Consider the following 6,943-nt stretch of genomic DNA (forward strand, 5'->3'; position numbering starts at 1 on the left):
GTCTCCGCAGCGGAACCTGCCCCGGCAGCCGCAGCCAGCAACCGAGGGCCAGAGCTGGGAGCACAAGTCAGTAAAATCCGTGAGAACGGGAACAGCTGTCCGGGCTCCCGCCAAAGCCCAGACCTGAGGTCGGTGTGTGCTTCCCTTTAAAGGGGCTCCAGGTGGCTCGACGCAGGGTTCCCCGGGCGCTGAGCCCATCCCGTCCCCTTGCTGGCGCCCTGCAGCCACCTAGGACATCGCCCAGTCCGTCCCTCCCTCCCCCCACAGCCACCAGGGCCCCATCAGCTTTCTGACTGTGCGTGGCTAACCCTCCCCCAGGCCCCGGCGCTGTGAGCGGGTTCACCTTCAGAGTCCCTCTGAGATGCTTCTAGTTCGGAGCAGTTTCGTTAGGAAAATCCTCTATGTCTTTGCCAGTGAGATTTTCAAAAGCGAGCCCGTCTTTCTTTGTGTCTTTCCGTCTGACATTTCTGTCTTAAATTTCCCAGAGACATCAGTTCGGCCTCTTATCACATTAGCCCCGATTTGTATTCTGCGCGCTACGGTCTCTGATGTTCCGGGAGACGACACAGAGGACGGACACCCAGGGCCACTCCGCGCTCGCCGGCAGCCAGGCGGCCGTGGGGAGCCATCGAGAGCTCCGGGGGCGCTGGGCAAGCCTCCTGGGCTTTGAAAGGGCCGTTTAGATCCGAGTGACCTCAGAATGCGTCCCCGACAGTTATGTTCTGAACTCCTGGTGCCTGCCTCTTGTCTGCCTCCCTGTCTGTGCGGTGGAAACAGGACCTTCTCATTCCCACCCGGGCCCTCGGGGGGGCCCTCCGTCGGCACCTGCCTCTTCCCTGACCAACCCATGCGGGGCAGCCGTGGTCCATGCCAGGCCCGTCAGCCTCAACGTCGTCTGTCATTGACGTTTGGGGGCAGACAACCCTTCCTTGCAGGGCGTTGAGCTGCGTCCCCGGCCTCTACACTGAGATGCCGTGGTGCCCCCAAGCCATGAACCAAATGTGTCCCCAAACGTGTCGAGTGTCCCCCGTGGGGCACACTTGCCCTTGGTTGGGAACGTGTGGTGTAAAGAAGAGAGCGGACACCCAGGGCCACAGTGCTGACCCCGACCCCTGGCTCGACTAACTTAGGGTCCATCACCGCTCGTGACACCTGCCCCGGGGTGACTGTGAGCATTCACTGGCCAGTGTGGCCACTTCCTTTCACATTCATCCTCGAAGCCACCTCTCCCGTCATCATCTTTAGTTGAGGCTCCGAGTCATGTTGCATGGGCGGTAAATAATGAAAGCCCAGCTTTATGCCACCGAAGGGCCCTTCTCGGCCTCGCGCACAGCCTGGCTGTACGCGCACAGCGGGCAGGTTGAACGCTCTCGGGGACCCCGCCTTATCCTCGGGAAGATGTTAACTTCAGGTGGTACCTCTGCTGTGCCCCTGTGGCCGCTCCCACGCAGTGAATGCACCCACAGTTACAGACGGGAGCCTGGGGCGGGAAGCAGAGCCCTGGGGGTGCACGCTCTCACTTCTCCGTGCTGTTCGCATTCGCACAGATTTGCATTCCTGCGCCTCTGGGGCCGACCCTTGAGTTTTCATTCCATGGCTCCCCAGTGCTCTCCTGATTGCTCCGCCCGTGAGAAGGGCTCCGCGGGCGTCTCTGGCAGCCGCCCCCCTCCCCTCCATTTCTTTCCTGTTCTTGGAGGGAAGCCAGTTGTTGGGGCGCATCTGCGGCCGCATAATGAGCCATTGTTCTTCTGAGTAGCTCGTGGGCGTCAGCTTCCTTTCCGCTGACATGACAGGGACCTGTCTCCTCTCCTCCGGCTGCACTCGGGGACCCTCCGCATTCTGTTGCGATGACAAGAGTCACCTTCCTTTCTCTCAGAGTGATTGACCTTCCGCTGTCTCTGAAAGGGAAACGACTAAAAAGAGAGAGTCTGTAGCCATCGGCTGCCACAGGCTAATCTGAATTCACCAAGACAGAGGAGCGCATCCTCTCAGGATCCCGCTCCTCTGCCGCCTCCGCCGCCGCCGCCTCTGTAGGCCTCGCCCGGCCCGTGTTTCTTCCAGCGAAAGAGACGACCATGTGTGTCCCGCTCCCTGAGAGCTGCGTGTCCGCCGGTTCGGTGACAGGGACGAGTGCTAGTTTTTCTGGCTGACACACAGGCAGCGCCGCGCCAACAGCCATGTGCCCGGCAACCATTTGCGTGGCTTATGGAACCAGACAACCCGGGGTCTGGGCGGCCTGTCACCACTCAAGCCAATGAAGCAGACACAAGGTTGAATCCTATACGAGCATTTATTCCAATCCTGCGGGCAGCGTGGGAGAGCAGCAGGCCACCCGCGGACATCTGCTCTGCCCTCCCCGTAAGCCAGCTGCTTCAATAGGTAGAAGGACAGAGATTCACGGGGAAGTAGGCAAAGGAGTATGCGAAACGGGCAGTTTACAGGTAATGGGGGCTGGAGATTTATTTGCAAAGGCTGCGGGCATGCAAAGGGCCCGGGGGTCTTCAAAGGGCTTAGTGACATGCAAAGGGCTGGGGTCTTCAAAGGCTAGTGACATGCAAAGGGCCCGGGTCTTCAAAGGGCTTAGTGACAAGCAAAGGGCTGGCAGCTCTGGTTTCTGCAACAAGGTCCTTGGTCTCTGCATGATCATAGGCAGCTCCCAGGTCCCACGTGCAGCGCCCAGCCAGGTCAGAATGCGCCTCCTTTACTCAGAACAACGTGATCACGGTCAACCTTGCGCCTTCCCAGCAGTTACTATGAAGGACCTCATTGACGTGGGCGCCTCCAGTCTCACCAGCGGCCTGAGGTGGGAAACAGTGGAAGCTGAGCCACTTTATCCTTAAGGTGACAGGTGATTGGTGGATGGGTGGATGGATGGATGGATGGATGGATGGAGAGAGATATGTAGATAATTGATAGGTGATAGGTAGATGGATGGATAGATGATAGATAGATAGATAGATAGATAGATAAATAATCTCATCTGTATCTCGAACATCTTGAAATTGTGTTTCACTTTTACATGTCAGATTTTATGTAAAAACTGCTCATTTTTTGGCAACTCAGACAGATAGACTTACGGTATTTCTTCATAAATTCAGTGGCTTTTTCAATGATTCAAAAGGATAAAATAAAAGTTATTGAGTCAGTCTTGCCTGAGTTCCCATCCCAGCTGCCTCTTCTGTAACCTGGTGACTTTGAGTACGTGTTTCTACTTCTTGGCCCTCGTTTCCTCATCTGAAATGTGGGCGATCGTAGTTCCTACCAGTGGGGTTCCTGCGAGGCATTAGCCAGGACAGTCCCTATCCAGCACCACAGTCACGCGGAGCTGAGGACTCCTAGTCACGCGTCCCTGTGATGACGAAGGTGTTTGAGCGCCACCTGGACAGGCAGCCATTCTGTTTACTCTCTCTCTTCTCACTAATTGCCTTGCTCCTCCTCCTCTTTTTGTTTTTAATGTTTCCCTCTTGTCTCACGTTATTTCTAACTCCGACCGTCTTGGATTCGGACTCTCTGCTGACTCTCCAGATGGCTGTCTGGAGCTTGTCCCCCAAGGACAGGCCGCCATGTGACCATGGGTCTGAAGGGGGGGGGGGCACTGGAGCTCGTCCCCCGAGGACAGGGCGCCATGTGACCATGGGCCTGAAGGAAGGGGGGGGGGGCACTGGAGCTCGTCCCCCGAGGACTTCGCACCATGTGACCATGGGCCTGAAGGAGGGGGGGGCACTGGAGCTCGTCCCCTGAGGACTGGGCGCCATGTGACCATGGGCCTGAGACTAGCCCTGGGTCTGATCTACATCACACTTCACGAAGCAGGAAATCGTGTTTGGACAGTTAGTCCTCTCGTCATTCTTTTTGAACCTGATTTTCTCAAACACGGTTGCTCTGTTGGCCCCGACCCAGAGGCCCTTGGCTGGGAAGGGTTCTCCTTTGTCATGTCTGATGGCGGAGTAGCTGTGGGCGCCAGGCCTTGAGCTGGGCACCAAACATGACAAGCGAGCGGACTGAGTCACTCTGGATTCTGGTCTCAGCAGATGAGGGCCACGGAGAGGCCTGAGACCAGCCTTGGGACATGGACCCACCTATGGGCCGGAGCCCGGAGCCGCTCTCCCTGCCGCTCAGCCCACGCCTGTGGAGTGGCCGCTGAGACTCCCGGTGGAGGACTGTGGTCCCAGGACTAGCGAGCATCGCGGGCTGTCACACTGTCACGGAGGAGTCGGTCAGAGGCCGCCTTTGATGAGGGTGAACAAGGCCCTGGCACAGAACCGGGGATGCACCGCCCCATCTCTCGTCGATGCGCGTCAGGGGAGGGATGCCGGGCTCCATCCAACCAGCTGTTTGAACCCAGCTCTGCCACTGACCAGCCAGGAAAGGTAGTTACATTAACCCGTCTGAGTGTAGTTTCCTCCTATGAGAGAGAGAGAGAGAGAGAGAGAGAGAGAGAGAGAGAGACCTGCCTCACGGATAGGTGCTCAGTAGCTGCTGCTTTCTCCACAAAGATGCACAGAATAGAAAGAGCCTTGGGCATCCCTCTGACCCTGTGGTTAAGCCGGGACTTGCTGCTGCTGCTTCTTAAACATCTAGACAAGGCAGCCCCATATCTGTCCCCAGGTGGCCCAACGATCAGAGCATTTTTAAAAGGAAGCTCTTCCCACCTCTTTTTCTTTATTATTGATTTCCGAGAGGAAGGGAGAGGGAGAGAGAGAGAAGCATCAATGAGAGAGAATCAGGGATCGGCTGCCTCCTGCACGGCCCACACTGGGGACCAAGCCCACAACCCAGGCCTGTGCCCTGACCAGGAATCAAACCCTGACCTCCTGGTTCACAGGTCAATGCTCAACCACTGAGCCACGCCGGCTGGGCCCAATCAGGAAATTTTAAGATGGACTTTGCCATCCACGTTCTGGAGGTTGACAAACACTGAGCCTCCCCCACTCAAATGCGTGTTCTGCGAGCCTGGGTGTAAGCACACAGGTTCCCACATAAGATGCAGGCGGTGGCAGCCAGCGCTGAGCTGCAGGACTCGCCTCCCATCACTCACACGTAGCCGAGGGCGAGCAGCATCCATCCACCGCGCTCCCCGCGCACTCGGCACCCCGGACAGGGGAGAGCGGGAGCGTGGAGAGAACCCTGCAGCCTCCAGGCGGGAAGACGGACTCTGACTCCCCACCGCTCATGGAGGAGCCACATCTTCGCAGACGGGACGACACGGCAGACCCGTGCCAGGGTGTCACACATTGGACACGCTGGTCCCCCGACCGCCCTGCTGGCCGGCGCCTTCCGAGCGCACCGCTCTCCTGAGGGTCACGCCCCCGTGGTCGGTGCATTTCTCACTTAAAACGGTGTGGGAAGGGAGTGGGTTTATAGCAGCGGTTCTCAACCTGTGGGTCGCGACTCCTTTGGCGGTCAAACGACCCTTTCACAGGGGTCGCCTAAGACCATCCTGCAGATCAGATCTTTACATGACGATTCATCACAGTAGCAACATTACAGTTATGAAGTAGCAACGAAAATAATGTTATGGTTGGGTCACAACATGAGGAACTGTATTTAAAGGGCCAGAAGGTTGAGAACCACTGGTTCATAGGAAGCACAAAAGCTCTCCCACAGCCACAAATAAAGCAGCTGAGTGCAGGCCCAGCCTGCCTCGTGTCTCGGCCCACGTGCTGTGAGCGATGTGGCACTGGGTGCCTGTGGCTCTGGACGAGGCGGCGGTGGCGTCTCGGTCACTGGCATCTTCCCTATTTATGTCCACACGTCTCGAACGCAAGGCCGGGCAGGCGCCTCACTGGGAAGCTGCCCGTCTAGGAGGGGCGTTGACTATATGCCATTCACCTCCCGGATGCCTTTTTCTCTCTTCCCTTTCTCTTTCTCTCAGATCTCTTCCTTGTCCATAATTCTTTCAATCTAGAGAGAGGGAGAACGAGAAAGAAGCAGCAAATGGGGTATGAACAGAAAGAGTCCTGGAAGAGCACAGGCATCCGTCAGAGAGAGGAGCCGGCATGACATCCACTCTCCTGGGGTTTCCATTTTATGTTGTTTTCTTGGCTTTTGTGTTTGGTGGTGGTTGCTCTGCCTTCGGCTGGCGAGCAAGATCGTCGGGAACGTCTTTGCTCTGGGTCCCCCGCCAGTTGTCCCCAGTGTTTTCTTGGAGGAAATCCTGGAGAGTATGTTCCTTGGCTGTTGATGTTTCCATAGTGATAACCCATTAACGAAACTCTATATGGGAAGTCCAAAAGATAGAAGTCGTGCTTTTCATTAAATCCTTTACTTCTCAAGTTCACAAAATTCCAAGCTCTTTGCCCATTAGCATAGTCACTCTGTAGACCACGAATATAACAAGAACCTGTTCGGCACCACTGATATTAACCTCTGACCCTACTGAATCCAGAATAAACCAGAGAGGCTATCATTTCAAGAAACCTTTTTCAAACTTTTTACTCATTTCTTTACACTTTGTGTGATTTCTTCTGTGTAGACCCTGCACATAAAGTCTTCTCACGTTAACTTGATTCATTTCTCTCTGAATGTCGCATGTGGTCCATTTAGAACCGTGTACGACAGTTAGGCTTCCTGTGATCTCAGGGGTCCCCTGCGTCCCTTTTGTGATGGTACCGTGGGCAAGAACAAAGAACGTCGCTTGTAGAAGTTACCTCGGACCCTCTAAGCACCCTCATGCTGGCTCCCTTGATTGTTTTTTCTCTTTTTTTTTTATTGTCTAAAGTTTTACATATGTCTCCTTTACCCCGATTGACCCCCCCCACCACCACCACCGCCCCAGTGTCTGTGTCCATTGGTTAAGCTAATATGCATGCATACAAGTCCTTTGGTTGCTCTCTAACCTCCTCCTCCCCTGCCATTTGTCTCTAGATCTATTCTTGTTCATCAAATTATGTTGATCATTATATCCCACATATGAGTGAGATCATGTGATATTTATCTTTCT

The 6,943-nt window shown here is 55.4% G+C and overlaps 1 protein-coding gene across 1 annotated transcript in view; it reads left to right on the forward strand.

Annotated features, from left to right (window-relative positions):
- Nucleotides 1-6,943, forward strand: part of PARK2 (parkin RBR E3 ubiquitin protein ligase) — a 445,454-nt gene that overhangs the window by 408,258 nt on the left and 30,253 nt on the right. The window lies entirely within an intron of this gene.

The sequence above is a fragment of the Myotis brandtii genome, unplaced genomic scaffold (assembly GCF_000412655.1).
Source record: "Myotis brandtii unplaced genomic scaffold, ASM41265v1 scaffold229, whole genome shotgun sequence".
In the NCBI taxonomy this organism is placed as follows: domain Eukaryota; kingdom Metazoa; phylum Chordata; class Mammalia; order Chiroptera; family Vespertilionidae; genus Myotis; species Myotis brandtii.